This window comes from Rhinopithecus bieti, unplaced genomic scaffold, assembly GCF_001698545.2.
Source record: "Rhinopithecus bieti isolate Rb0 unplaced genomic scaffold, ASM169854v2 scaffold_25901, whole genome shotgun sequence".
Classification (NCBI taxonomy): Eukaryota; Metazoa; Chordata; class Mammalia; order Primates; family Cercopithecidae; genus Rhinopithecus; species Rhinopithecus bieti.
In genome coordinates this window covers 475,548-491,032 of record NW_016811809.1, presented here as the reverse complement: position 1 = coordinate 491,032, position 15,485 = coordinate 475,548, and the positions used below count along the sequence as shown (strand labels likewise).

Here is a 15,485-nt window from a genome sequence, read left to right as displayed (position 1 = left end):
ATAAATAAATAAATAAATAAATAAATAAATAAATAAAATAAAAAATAAAAATAAATAAACAAATTAGCTGGGCATGATGGCACACATCTGTAGTCCTAATTACTTGAGAAGCTGAGACAGGAGGATCCCTTGAGTCCAGGAGTTTGAGGCTGCAGCGAGCTATAATTGTGCCTCTGCACTCCAACCTGAGTGACAGAGCAAGACCCTGTCTAAAAAAAAATCTATCAGATCAGGTTGGAGAACTAGCCTACTATAGAGGTGCATCATATGACTTTTCTCTTCTTTAGTTTTGGATAAGGATTAATAATTTACATTCATTGAATTAATAAAACACACAAATTCAATGCTAACTTTTCTTCCATTTTAATAGAGGCCTTGTTTTTGTAGTACCAGGTGCACGAGTCAGGTGATCCATTAGATCTGTCCTATATCCCAGCCAAATTTTTTTGGGTAACAAAAGGATTTGAAACACAATTCAGGACATTTGCAGGAATTAACAGTTAGTACTTTTTTCATTGCCACTGACCAGAAATTTACCTAAATGGACGTAAACCTCAAAAGAACTCATTGGTTCATATAATGGAAAGGTTTACAGATCGTATTGCCACTGGGTGAGTTTGATTCACAGGATCAAATAATGTCAATACTTGATTTTTCTCTTTCTCTTTGCTCAGCCTTCTGCTTACTGGCTTGCTAAGTTAGTCTCGGCATGTCCCATCTCATAGCATTCTTAGGACTGATTCTCCCAGCAATCCAAGCTATCATTGTATTTTATTTGCTTCAGCTGGATCATATGACTATGGCTTGCTTCCATGTGACTGTGGCCAGACAAAGTCAATGCTGTGACGGGCCAGCATTGACCACATGCCCCACTCTGGAACCAGCGTTGGAGACAACTCCATCCAAAGCACATAGTAGAAGGAGGGAAGAAAAAACCCACAGTGTTACAATAATGAAAGCTTGGAGGCAAATAGAGCAGAGGTCTACTTGAACAGGTACCTCTCCATAGGATAGTTCATCTCATATTAGAACTAGAAAGGTACTCAGAGTTCATCTAGTCCAACATGTATAGAGAATAAAAACTAAGGGGAAGAGAAATTAAATATTTTTTCTAGGCTTACACAGCTATAGGCAAAAGGTAGATTAGGAACCAAAGACTCACAATTTTTAGTTTGGACTTTATTATATTTGACATATTCAAGCAAACAAAGGCACATGCCCTCTCTGTGTAAGGCACCTCGGACAAGATGAGGAACAGTAAAAAAGTGTGTCAAACAAAGGACTTGCTACTAGTCAGAAGTCTCACAAGATGCTGGCAATAAGCCAGATCTAGACACCTTAATTCTTTATTCTGAATTTACAGTGGCCCTATTTTCGCATCCTTATATAGTTGGCAATATCTTTCTTCATGCTAATAAATGCCTGAGACACATATCAGGCAGCTCAGTTAGCATAAGGATATTTATGCCATTAAAATTGGGCCTTACATTATTAATCAATTAGTGTGCATATCTGTGTAAACTATTTAATTATGACAGTCAGGTCATATAGATACACTATCCACTTTATGGAGCATGATCAGTATTAATTTTTGCCCTCAGAATAATTTTATTAGTTTTGGTCACCATAGAGTGCTGATGCTAATATTAGCTTCCTTTAAAATATTTCACAGTTAAAGCTTAATAGGCATCTTTGGTTCATGTCCTGAGGAGAAAACTTTCCTGTTCTGATCTCTAATAAGCCTAATGCTAAGTTTCCAGGTAAAAACAATAAGGAATGGAAACAGGCCCTACCCTTGGAAGAACTGTGATGAGAAAATAATTTTACACTTGGTTCTTTTCATTTCACCTGCCTTCTACATTTCTTTATTTACCTTTTGGGTGCTGGTGCCCAATGCAGAGCTATCCTATAAAACTGAAAGTTAACTGTGTTGAAAATCAAGTAAAGTTTCTACAATAGGGAAAGTCTATTTCTAATTGTGACAAAACTTACAACTCAATTCTATTAGGTGAATATTAGGTACTCTGCAGAGACTCTGGTATACTAAATACAATACTGATACCTGTTTGATGCATTTTTTTAATGTTCTGAGGCCAAAGTAGAGATCTCTCCTCTTTTCCTCTTTTTTTTTTTAAAGCTAAATAGTATTCTATGTTTCACCTTTTCTTCATTCATTCATTTGTCAGTGGACACTTAGATTCATTCTGTATCTTGGCTATTGTGAAAAATGCTGCAATGAACATGAGAGTATAGATATCTCTTTGACATACTAATTTTATATCCTTTGGATATATACCCAGTAGTGGAATTGCTAAATCATACAGTAGTTTTAAGTGTAATTTTTTGAGGGTCTTCTCTTTCCAGATTTTATTGTCATCAAAAACTTAGGTCCCTTATAATAATATCAACAATTTTTAAAAGGTGAAAAGCCTTAAAATTATCTTAAACGAGGGAAGTAGACAACTATCCAAGGCATGCCACATAAAGTACCTGTGATTGTAAGCATATTTCTTGCAGACAAAGGTGATAAATACTGGTGAGTAGAACTGGATCATAAATGTCAACGAATCTCTTCAAACCTGTGAAATTAATAAGAACAAATTATGTCACAGTCACCTCTTCCAAGATGTATCATCTTTACAATCTTAGATGAGCAAAATGGCTTTCCAAGGTCCTAGTGCATAGCCTCTCTATTTCCATTTCACATCTAGGCTTATGTGCTTCTCCCTACCCTATGCAAAACAAGCAAACAAACAAACAAAAAAAAAAAAACAAAGACAAAACAAAAAAACAACAAAAAAAGCAAAACACTTTCCCTACACAAATTTTTTGCTACTCTTGACTTCTAACCAGTGTTTGAGAAAATTAGATAATAATGATCTGAGCTTGTTATTTAATAAAAATTAGTGAGAAAAGATTATAAGTGGAAAATATTTGCAATGTTCACTTTTTTAAAAAATTAACTTTTATTTTTGATACTAGGGGTACCTGGGCGAATTTTTTACATGAGAATATTTTGTGATGCTGAGGTTTTGAAAATGAATCTTGTCACCCTGGTGGTGAGCATAGTGCCCAATAGGTAGATTTTTAACCCAACCCCACTGTCTAGTAGTCCACATGGTCTGTTTTTCTCATATTTATATCCATGTGTACTCAGTGCTTAGCTACTACTTATAAGTGAGAACATGTGGTATTTAGTTTTCTGTTCCTGCATTAATTTGCTTAGAATTATGGCCTCCAGCTCCAACCATATTGCTGCTTAGGACACGAATTCACTCTTTTTAATGACTCTATAGTATTCTATGCTGTATATGTACCATATTTGCTCTACCCAGTATACTGCTGTTGGGCACCTGGGTTGATTCCATGCCTTTGCTATTATGAATAGTGCAGTGGTGAACACACAAATGCATGTAATTTTTTGGTGGAATTATTTATTTTCTTTTGAGTATATACCCATTAATGAGACTACTGGGTCAAATGGTAGCTCTTTTTGAAGTTATTTGAGAACTCTTCTATAGTGCCTTGACTAATTTAAATTCCCACCATTAATATATGTGTTCCCTTTTCTTCACAGCCTGGCCAGCATCTATTGTTTTTTGACTTTTTAATAATAGCCATTCTGATTGGTGTGAGATGCTATTCCTTTTGTTTTGCATTTCTCTGATGATTAGTGATGCTGAGCATTTTTTCGAATGTTTGTTGGCCACTTTGTATGTCTTCTTTTGAGCAGTGTCTGTTCATGTTCCTTGCCCATGTTTTAAAGGGGTTATCTGTGTTTCGTTTGTTGATTTAAGTTCCCTATAGATTCTGGATAATAGCACTTTGTCAGACGCATAGTTTGCAAAAATCTTCTCCCATTCTGTAGGTTGTCTGTTTACTTTGTTAGTAGTTTCTTTTGTTGTGCAGAAGCTCTTTAGTTTATTAGGTCCTATTTGCAATTAACAGATACAATGCTATTCCTATCTGACTACCAATGTCATTCTTCACAGAATCAGAAAAAAACTCTGCGAAAATTAATATGGAACCAAAAAGAAACCTGAATAGCCAAACCATTCCTAAGCAAAAAGAACAAAGCCAGAGGTATCACACTACCTGACTTCAAACTATACTATAAAACCCCGGTGATAAAAACAGCTTGGTACTGGTACAAAAACAGACACGTAGACCAATGGACCAGAAGAGACAATTCAGAAATAAAGCCAAACACTTACAACCATCTGGTCTTTGATATGTCTGACAAAAATAAGCAATGGGGAAAGGAAAGCACTATCAATAAATGTGTTTGCATAATTGGCTAGCCAAAAATTATGGCAGAAGATTAAAGTTGAACCCCTACCTTTTACCATATACAAAAATTTACCCTATATGGATTAAAGATTTAAACGTAAGACTTCAAACTATAAAAGTTTTGGAGGACAACTTGGGAAATACTCTTCTCAACATCGGCCTTGGCAAGAAATTTTTGGCTATGTCTCCCAAAGCAATTGTACTCTTTTTTTATGCTACATGTTTTTTGAAGGTCTTCATCCTATTGTATAAGACAATCCACTTCAGGATGCTTCAGTTGGAGGAAAACAAGAAAGAAAGTGCTCTAAAGCTTAAGCAAGTTAAAGTAATTTAAGACCTTGTGACTCTTGGCTAAATAGTGAGTAGTAAATCAATGCTAGAATTGTCATTGGGACTGTGGCCATGTTAAGACATTCAAGGCGCTTTTGAATGAAATTCAAGATCAAAGCAAACTTTGAGGTTGAAATGAGAAACCTAATTCATACTTCTGATATTTAGCTTCTTGTTTACATCTTTTGGAATGTTTATTCTTAGATTAAGTTATTTTACAGCTAAATGAAAAAAGCCCTCTAACATCTTGTAAACAAATACTGACATATTTATCAAATTGTATTTGTGAAATGTCTTGAAGATTTGTAATTATTTTGTCTTAAAAATCAAAACAAAACAAATGCTCAGTTCATTCTACTCTAATAACCTGATGGCAGCAATGAACAGGAGGAGACATAACCCAGAGGAAACCCTAAGGACTCATTTAGGATGTCTCCCTGTATTTACAGAGTGATAAAATGACACATGCAGCTCTACAAAAGTAAAAATGCACTCACGAAAATATTTTGAACCTAGAAATACTTGTGCAGAAAAACAAATCTGGTACATTTATAGCAAGTTTTTGTGTTTCTCCACCTGAACTTCTGTATAAAATTGTAATTTTTTAAAGCAAAATGAATAGCAAGTTGTAGACTATAGACCATTAACACATCAAGGCAGTATGCACAGTAGTTTATTTAGCCTGATCCTTATTCCTCATCTAAAAGCGCATGGTTTCTGTTTGCTTTTGATATTGCAATGAATGAAATTAAGATTTCTATATCAAAAAGAGGAAATTAGAATTTCAGGAGATAAACAAGTAACCAAAGCAGCTAAAACCCTGAGAGATAAAATATGTTCTTTTAAATTTCATTAGTGTCCTTCTGCTTCCAACCTCCCTGCTATCCAATGAAACAAAATTCTTCAGAAAGGTGCTACATGTAAAAACCAAATATAATGAGGTGCATTTTTTTCCTAAAGAGAATATACTCAAAACGTTTTCAAAATACACTCTTTAAGAAGGAAGGTAGATTCTGACAGTCTCAATAACCTTACAGTGGGAGTCTTAGGATGGGTTTAGTGGAGAACTTTCTAGAGAATGCCCACACAAGCCACCTGGGAGGTTTGATATGACAACATTATATTGTGGACATAGATGTTAGCATTAAGCCTTTAGCCCTATTCTTCAACCAGTTTACAATGTGAACATTCCTTTGAACAACTAGGAAATGAACTCAACTTTTGCTATGTGTTTTTAAAATTAAGTAGCCTATCACATCTACCTCTACAAAGTTCCCAGCCCCCTGCAACCCCAGGCTAACACCTGATGTCACACTCCTTATTAAGTGTACTACAGTGACTTCTATACATGCCTCTGTATGTGCAAATCATCCATAAAAGACACTTTGGGGGAAGGGGTGAGGACATTACCATGTGCTTCAAGTTGTCTAAGGCTATTCTATATGATGAATATGCTGATAACTTTCTGCTATGATTCTTCTATTTGGTCAATCACCTCTCAGTTATCTGCCAGCTCCCACAGCACATACATAATCACTGCTATTTCCTAATCAGACATTGTAGTGCAACACAGTTTTATCTCTAAAACTACATACTATAACAGATGTATCCTCCATTATTGATGCTTTTTTTACTGGACTGGGAATCCTAAGAGTGGCTAACACGGAAAGCAAGGTAAACAATCACAGGTCTCATACAATGCAACTGTTTACCTTCCAGACAAAGAACAGCTTACTGCTTCTAAAATGTGACAGATTCCCTAGCTCATGGAACTCCTGTGGTACATCCTACTCTATGCTTAGGGGCTTCCTGGCCCTCCATATACCCCTATTGAAGGACTATAGGAACTTGTAGAACCAGCACAAATATGCTAGTACTCCTGCTTTTGTTTTGGTTGTCAGTAATGTAGTTCCTTGTCTCTGACAAAGAGTCACCTCTCTTCTGTTAGCATCCATGGAACTATAGAAGGCTAATCCATTAACTTGTATAGTTATTTCTTCTACTTAGTCAAAGCTATTTAAATATGGCAAAATTTACACAGTTGTGAACTTTTACATATGTCTAAATCTATTGTAAGCATCTTGTGGGCTGAGATCATGCCATGCAGTTTTTAATCCTCCTAGCACTTAGCATTGTTGTACACATAAGTATTTGATAAACATTTGATGGATTGTTGACATGTTGAAAACAGTCTTACATATTTGGGCACGTTTGAGGTAAGCAAGTGTTCATTCCTGTTATGACAAATACCAATATCCCCCTAATTAATTTCTCATTTGGATACCAATATTTTTTCTCATTTCTTTTCTTCTCTCTTCCCCTCAATTTTTCCAAAATATTCACCTTCTTTTCTCCTTCCTTCCTTCCTTCCTTCCTTCCTTCCTTCCTTCCTTCCTTCCTTCCTTCCTTCCTTCCTTCCCTTCCCTTCCCTTCCCTTCCCTTCCCTTCCCTTCCTGTGCTATGTCTTCTGTCTTCACACCTACCTGCTTGTCATCTACCATATTTTCATTTATTCAACAAATATTTACCAAGATGCCTTGTATGTATCAGACACTATTCTAGGCTCTGCAAATACAGCAGCAAGCAAAATGAGTCAATATCTCTCACGTTTGTCTTATTACTTTCAACTTTACTTGAAAAAATATTAAAAACAGATCACAAGGAATATATAAAAATAACACAATACACAGTAGAAATAGGTGAAGAAGAGATGATAAACAAGCAGGGAAGAGATAAAGAAATAAAGCAGTGTTTAGGAATGAGACTAATACCATAAAGTTGAAACATATTTGTTTTTGCCACAAATTTGGTTCTACTGTTTAATTGGAAGATTCTAAGTTCTCCTAGGATAAGATAGGGTCTTAGAATACTCATATTTTTAAGAAGGCCTGATGCCCAGGGTCATAGTTGTTTTTCCTGTGAGATTCCTTCCTAGGCAAGTGTTTGACTATTCTGTGGGAACATCTAATTATGGGGATCACATGTAGAGGCCACAGAGGAGAGTCCATCTAAGCCATATTCATCTCCTGGGTCTAGGTTCCCCAATCATAAATTAGTTTATTGTAACTCTATAACTTGTGTCTCTTTACTGATGTGGTATTACTTGTATTATAATATACGGATGTGAAAGCATATGAAAGTGAAAAGTGATTGTTTCTAACCTGAGAGATTTAAAAAATGGCACTTTGGATAGGCTCCTATGCATGGAGGAAATTCATATTCATTCCTTCACTTGTTTTTCATTGTACCCAAGCTCTAGCATTTCAGCTCCTTGAGATTCTAACTTGGTCTTTAAGACATCTCTCATATATTAAACAATTGCAATAAGGGTTGCTCAGCATGTTACTTGTTAATAAAGGACATCTGCATTTGTTTTAATGCTTATTTAAAAAGAAATTGGGATTTAGTGCTTGTCGGGGCTAATGGAATCAATGGTACTTTAATATGTGTTAATGGCACTTCAGCTCCCTTAGCAGCAGAAAACAGGTTATTAACCAAACACACTATTGCTCCAAATGAAAAAGAAAGTATATGGAATCTAGAAAAGGCAAAGATGGCACATGATTTTGCTGGTTTGAGATCATTTAAACCTAAATGAAACATATATTTTCTCCTTCACTATGTTTTAATCCAAAGGGCAAATACAATTGTAACGGTGAGTGTTGGGTAAAGCCATCATGCAGCTTATCAAAGCAGAGGGCAAAAACTTACATGCTCAGTGCTCCTCCTTGTGAAATTTCAATGAGATGCTAACTGTGAGCTGCTAGCTTTAGGAAAGGATTTTCCTTCTCATTGATATATATATCTTCAAAGGATTGAGTGATTAAGAGGAAGGTAAGGGAAGAGGTGCTCTAAAAAGAACAGAGAAGGGCAATGCATTGGGTTAGGCGTTAGCTCATCATATTAGATTCAACAAAACAGGAAGTCAAATTAATGACAGAGGCCTTGACTTGTATAACTTGCTTTGGACCACTAAGCCTCTCTTTACTTTGCACTTGTATAGAGCTTTGATCTTATAGTGTTCATTTCTTCAGGCATTTATTATATCTGGTAGCAGATTTTGTAATTTAGGCACTGCATGTTGTTAAGTCAGAGACTAGAAATAACATAAGAAAGTAAGACATAATTAACTTCTAAAAAAACCCTATTCTTTCATTTGATATCTGCATCAAAATGTTCTTAAATATTTCCTAATATGGCTAATCCTTACATTTTTAAAAGACCAGTGAAAGCTTTCTGCAGTTAAAAGGTTAGTCAAGCATTCTCAATTAGTAAAGAGTGTGCTTAACTCTTGAAATATTTTGTACAGTTACTGAAAATATCTATTTTATTGATATTTTCTAACATTCATGTTATTTTCTTCGGGATGGAAAATAGAAACCTTAGCTGAAAAGAAAGTCGCTTATGTCTTATACAATTGATTTTACACTTTTATTTAATGGTTTATAGACTCCAAAAGAACCTTCTCTGAAACATAACCTTTTTCAAATCTTGTATAGAATGGATAATTTCTGCCATTCTTGGAGACTGAAAGGACAACTAATGATTAAGTGTTTGAAATAGTAGATTGAAAATGAGAAAACTCAATGTATTATCTCAGTTTAACACACCGTGGTCTCAGTCTCATCGTTGAGTTGTTATAAAACCCAGCAAGGCAATTTTAAGGAAGTGCTTTGTCCTTTTGGAAGAAAGGTTTCATATCAATGTACAGCATTAATATGAGTTGTTTGGAGGGCTATTGGCTGAAATCTGAGAGTCAATACAGTATTCTCAGTCGCTAGTGTCTAGTAACATAAAACACTCTAGGATTATACTGTCAATTTCATATCTATGCAGGGTTTTGTTAATACTCTATAAAAGGGGGTGCTAAGCAGTGAGATCAATGAACTATTCAAAGTCACTCTATATGTGGGCAACATTTCTTCCTGCTTCATCCCTCCTGGTTTACTAAAGGAACAGTTTCCTGTCTTGAATTTTAACATAGTTATTTTGACATCACAGAGACAAACATATTGTTTAAATTTTCTCTCTTTTCAAGAACAGTGAAGGACAAAAATTGGTTGCCTTGAATGTTTCAAAAAGGGGGACAATAATTCCATTGTGAATTTACACCAGATTGACTAACATGAGCTAAACAGCAATGAATTAACTCAAGAATGCTGCAGCTTAATCTAGAGAGAATGAACTGCTTAGAAGGTATGTTCTTAACACAATTTCTGCCACAAGGCTGTAGCTATTTTCAAATCTTTTAAAATGTATTTCAGGTAGCATTCTTAGCACTTTAATGCAGGGCCATTTTCTTCAATGTTCTCTTCAGGGTGAATAGCTATCATCCTACAAAATGAGAATTCAGGCCACATGTCAAACTTTCAAGGAGGCACACTGGGAAGTGATAATGCCTAAAAGATAAATTGGAAAGATACCATAGGTATTAGCTTGTGTAAATGCTGCTTTCAATTTGTGTAGCAGTCAATGTACCACTTTCAGAACAAGATAATGAATTAAATGTAATTCTTGGCTGTCCCCTGAAGTCCTAATAAGGACCCAATAGTGGGATTCAAACTGATTTGAAACCTATCCTGGAACCATTCCATAGATGCTTGCTCTCATTCTATAACTGGGCCAAGACAAGCTTTAATGTAGCTTAATTTCTACTCTCTTTAAAGCGCTGACAAGAGTGGCTCTTGAATTACAGCAAAACCTTATGCGTTTCTTTGCTTATAAAGAACTCGCCAAATGTCAAGACTTGTCCTCGGTTTTAATTTCTTAGATGGGATGGTGTTTATATTTTAACCAAAAGAGATATTGTTATCTTACTTTTTTTTCCTGTTAATCAAGGTATTAATGGCAATATAAGTTAACTTTTTTGTTAGTTTTTAGTTGGCCTTTAGGATATTTGTTTTGTTTGTTTGTTTGTTTGTTTTTCGACAGAGTCTCGCTCTGTCGCCCAGGCTGGAGTGCTGTGGCATGATCTCGGCTCACTGCAAGCTCTGCCTCCGGGGTTCACGCCATTCTCCTGCCTCAGCCTCCCAAGTAGCTGGGACTACATGTGCCCGCCACCATGCCTGGCTAATTTTTTGTATTTTTAGTAGAGATGGGGTTTTACCATGTTAGCCAGGATGGTCTCGATCTCCTGACCTCGTGATGCACCTGCCTCGGCCTCTCAAAGTGTTGGGATTACAGGTGTGAGCCACCGCGCCTGGCCTAGGATATTTGGTTTTAATTAAAGTACTTCAATCATTCAACATGGCCTCACCAAACAGTGTCTGGGCTCCTGTGAGGATAAATGGTTAAGAGACATATTTTCCATCTCAAGGAGCTCAAAATAAATTTGGATGGGGGTAGTGGACAGTAAAATTAAAACATTTGGATATGAATGTGAAATAAGCAACTCAAATTTTATCACATGAATTTCATTGTTAGGTGGGCAGAAAATATTCGCTTTTTTTTTTTTTTTTAACTTTCCCATGTTAGTTACTGCTGGGAGTGTGTTGGAAAATGGTTTGCCACGAGGAAAAATTGTGAGGGCAAGTTAAGAAGTGCTTACCATTTTTTTTGGCATATGTAAGCTGATATTTTCTAAATTCAGTTTATATTTTGAGTCATGCTTTGCAGGGCTTTTCCAAAACTGGTTCAACAACCAGTCAATCAAAAAAGATTCATTAAAGCATTTCCCTTCAAGGCACTGTTTATAAATAATTAAGCAGATAGCATCGTTTAGGTCTGAATGCTGTACAGAGAGAGTGAGTCCATGGAATCCAGGTTTTCTAGAAGAAGAAGCAGGATGCCCCAGAGCTTCCTCATCCACATCTAAGTGGTCAGATAAATTTCCTTTCCAAGAAGGTACACAGGATATTGCTTTATTTTTGCTTGAAGTTCTCACTGACGCTGAGGACCACAGACTCACACTCATTTGTATCTAATCCAGACTCCACATCCTAGTAACTTTGGTTGTCTTGTCAATGTTTCCAGGTTGTTCCAGTCAATGGCTCAGGCTCTTGGTGAGTTTTCTAGTGTCTAATCTGTATGGAAAGTTCCCCTCACATATACTACAGTTTTGTTTGCCTTCAAATATTCAGGATGTCTCAAATACAAAATAGGCTTCAGACCTGACAATTTTAGACTCATGAGCATGGTCTCTGATAGGTGAATCTTCCTTTTGACCACTGACACTGACTGACTGGCCCCAATGGGTTGTACCAAGCCACCGCCAACCACAGCACAGAAGATCAGGGTCCCGTAACTGAAATTTTCAGAGTGGGAGGGAAACTGCAGCCAGCCTCATTTACCAGAGGCCCTGGCATGCTCTTTTTTTGTGTGGCTTCTGTGAAATTACAGAAAATCAGATAGCTTTCTTTCTAGTGAGGCTTTTACAACCAAATGCTCATGACAGTATAAACCCAGAGCTTTTCTGGACTCAAAGAAAAGGCGTAATCTTAAGAAGAAATAAAATTTTTGCCTCTGGAGAAACGGGGTTAAAAAAAGTGATGATATCTGAATAGTAGAAAATGTATTATTTTATTCAACAGGAGGGAAGATAAAACATTCTTATGTACCTAACAATTTTCTAAAAGTCTACCTTCATCTTTTTTCTTCTTCTGTACTAAGTGCTGCTTGTGGTTTGGACATTGCTTTTTTAAAACAATATTAAATAAAATGCCCCCTTAAAAGAAAATTAATGCCCTTGTACTAAGAAAAGATACAGGTATTTGCATTCTATAGAAAGGAAGTTGGCAGGGCTAGAGTCCATTTAACAATAGCGGAGTTGGTAAGGAGAAGCTGGGGTCAAGCATCAGATTTTTCATAGAGTATTGAGATTGGGGCCATAGCAGGTAGTAAGCAGGAATTCACACATGGAAGAACCAAGAGTCTCAGAGGGAGATGCAGGATACTGAAATCAAGGAGCAGAGCTGAGTTAATAATCTGATGGGATTCTGCTATCATGAAAAAGAATAGGGCTGTCAGGCAAAGCGGCTCCTAAAGTTTTATGGAACAGACTTTGTAGTATTAACCAGCTTTCACTGATCCAATCTACTTTGTAAACAGATAAACCAGTGGTGTCTTCAGAGTAACTCAGGCTTCTGACGCATACACTGTGATAGAATTTCATTATATGAGGATATTAAAAGAAGCATGCCCATAAAAACTAGCCCAGGAAGTCTGTTTAACTAAAATACATTCTGTGGTTCTCAGAATCTATTTATCACATACATGATAAAGAATTCTTCCAAAAAAAGTTTTAAACTTGCTGTCTATCCCAAAGTATGAACATCCTATATCATTTATTCTTCTTTCCTAAATTACCTATCAAACAACAAATAAAGCCATGTGCAAAGGTTTTGGGAGAGTCCCAAGTGAGGGCTACTGTGAAGATAAATGGTTAATGTCTGCTCTCCCAGCTGCTCAGTTAATTACTGTAATAGAAAACATCTTGAGGGAAAACACTGCATACAGTTATTAGCAATTAACCCACAACTCCAAAAAAAAATCATAATTCTTACTAATAATAGAACATTGCCCAGCCAGCCTAATTATAATTTCTACACAAGAGCTTTGTGTTTTCAGAAAATGTGAAATATTATAAGTCACTACTATTTAAAATGCAAATAGGAAATCAGGAAGATGAAGATTATATTGAGAAATGCAAAATGGAGTAGAGCAGATAGAAATGTGAGGAGGCATGATTTATTTGGTAATGAACTAATTCCTTGACAAGCAGTAGATGCAGATATATTAACCAAATAACTTTTTGCTGAGTGTTTATTACAATACAGGACCTTGTGGTGTTAATGATTGGTGCTACAAAAATGGTAAAGAAGTTAAGACAGGGTAATGTGGAACAGGAGAAATCCATGATATGGATTTCAGATATGATACTGTTTTGTTTTTCTATGAATCATGGAATCTTCTTAGATATATCTCTATCTTGAAACTCATTTTTTTTTTCTCCTATATAGTTATGTTTCTTTTATTGTTCCTGTCTGCTCAGTGCTTACTGGTCTTCTTGTCCTCTCTGACACACACCAAATTTATTTCTGTTTCAAAATTTTAAAACGTTTGTTATTACTGCTGCCTGGAATATTTACTCCCCAAATTTGGAATGACTATTTTCTTCCAAGAATTCATGCATCTGCTCAGAGAAAGCTTGATCACATTACAAAACAGTCTGCTTTTCTCTTCTTTTTCTGTCCTATAACTTTACTTTGTTTTTTCATACATATACCACTATCTGATAGAATATCCCATTCGCTACTTCATAACTTATCAACATTAACCTATATTCATTAACTTCCTCTCTGTTTTGGATCTGCTGTATCCACGCTTCCTAAATCTTCTTCCTCTCCTCTGTGCTCTCAATTATGTCTGTATGAATATTTGCATTATTTTATATGTGGAATATTGTTTACAGCTAAGCCAAATAATGTCTTAGAAGATTTATTTTCTCATATGAACTTCGATTTTTTCTATAGTTAATAATTGTCTTGTGTTTTCTCATACATAAGTAGTTCATTTTCCCCTCAAATGTTCCATGCACAGAAATAAATTCTGTAACTCCCAAACACACTAAATGACCTACCTCCTTTTATCATTTGGAGATATTCATCCTCTACTCCCTACTCATTCTCATTTAATAGGACACTTTTTAGTTCTGGCTCATAGCTTGAATTGTACAATTCCCTTTGCCAATTTCCTACAAATTCCCTTTGCCTATTTTCTGGTGTTCATATGCTCTTCTTTCTTAATTCACTTCTTCATTTTGCTGAGGCATTTCCTCCGGTAGCTTCCAGGAAAGGGTATGGTGGGGCTCAGTTTTTTTAGTTTTTATATGTCTGGAAAATGTTTTACTTTTACTCTTGATTGATAGTTTAGCTGAGTATGGAATAGTAGGTTAAAATTGTTTCCCTCTATATTTTGAAGTTATTGCTTCCCTATTTTATATCATTTTGATGTTTCTTTTCCAAAAGTCCAATGATATTCTGAATGATATCTTTCGTATGTGTGCTATCTCTGCTCCTTTTAGGATTTTCTTTCTGTTGTGTCTGTTCTGAAATTTCATGATGAGGTGAGTCTTTATTGTCCCAGGTACTCTGTGGGCCATTTCAGTTTAGAGATATGTCTTTCAGTTCTTGAAGTATTTCTTTGATAATTTCCTCATTTTGTTTTCCCCTTTCCTCTCTTTCTAGTTCTCCTAGATTAATTTACTGATTTCCTTTTCTTTTCTTTTCTATTTTCTCTCGCTCTTCTGAGAGATTTTCTTGATTTATTTCTAACCTTTCCGTTAAATATTTTTTTCACTGCAGTTATCTTGTTTTTAATGTCAAAGACCTATCTCTCATTTACTTAATGTTCCTTTTTCACAGCTAAACAATTTTGTGTATGTAAATGTAAAGTATCCTTTTGTGTTTCTGAAGATAATTGGGGTAAGGAGAATGCATTTCTTTTCTCAGTTTCTTTATATCTGTTCTTTACACGTAGCTCTCTACAAACTTGAAACTTTCTTCATATCTGGTGATTCTTGGCTGATTATATTTAAGAGTAAGCACTAAAACGATTATATTCAAAGGAAGCTGTTTTTGTGGATGGGAGTAGTCAAATGGTGGACTTCACTTGAAGGTTATCAGTTACTGGTCCTTTGATTGAGATCTCCAGAAGACAATCCTCCAACCTCCCTCATGGTGCAAGATACGTACTTAGACACAAGTTTCTGGGAAACACAAGTGAGATGAGCTGTGAGAGCCCCTCAGTTCATCCTGTAGACTTTTACCTAGTTCTCTTTTGCTCAGCCCTCTGATTCATCTCTGTCAAAGCTGGACCCCTGCAGCTCAGTTTCTCCAGAGAATATATCCCCTGTCTCCTGAGGGGCA

At 35.9% G+C, this 15,485-nt stretch overlaps 1 long non-coding RNA gene across 1 annotated transcript in view; it reads right to left on the bottom strand.

The window, feature by feature from the left end:
- Window positions 1-15,485, bottom strand: part of LOC108544142 (uncharacterized) — a 41,146-nt gene that overhangs the window by 13,360 nt on the left and 12,301 nt on the right. Inside the window, exon 2 of the long non-coding RNA XR_001889747.1 lies at window positions 2,491-2,579. This is a non-coding gene — a long non-coding RNA (uncharacterized LOC108544142). The remainder of the gene's footprint in view (window positions 1-2,490; window positions 2,580-15,485) is intronic.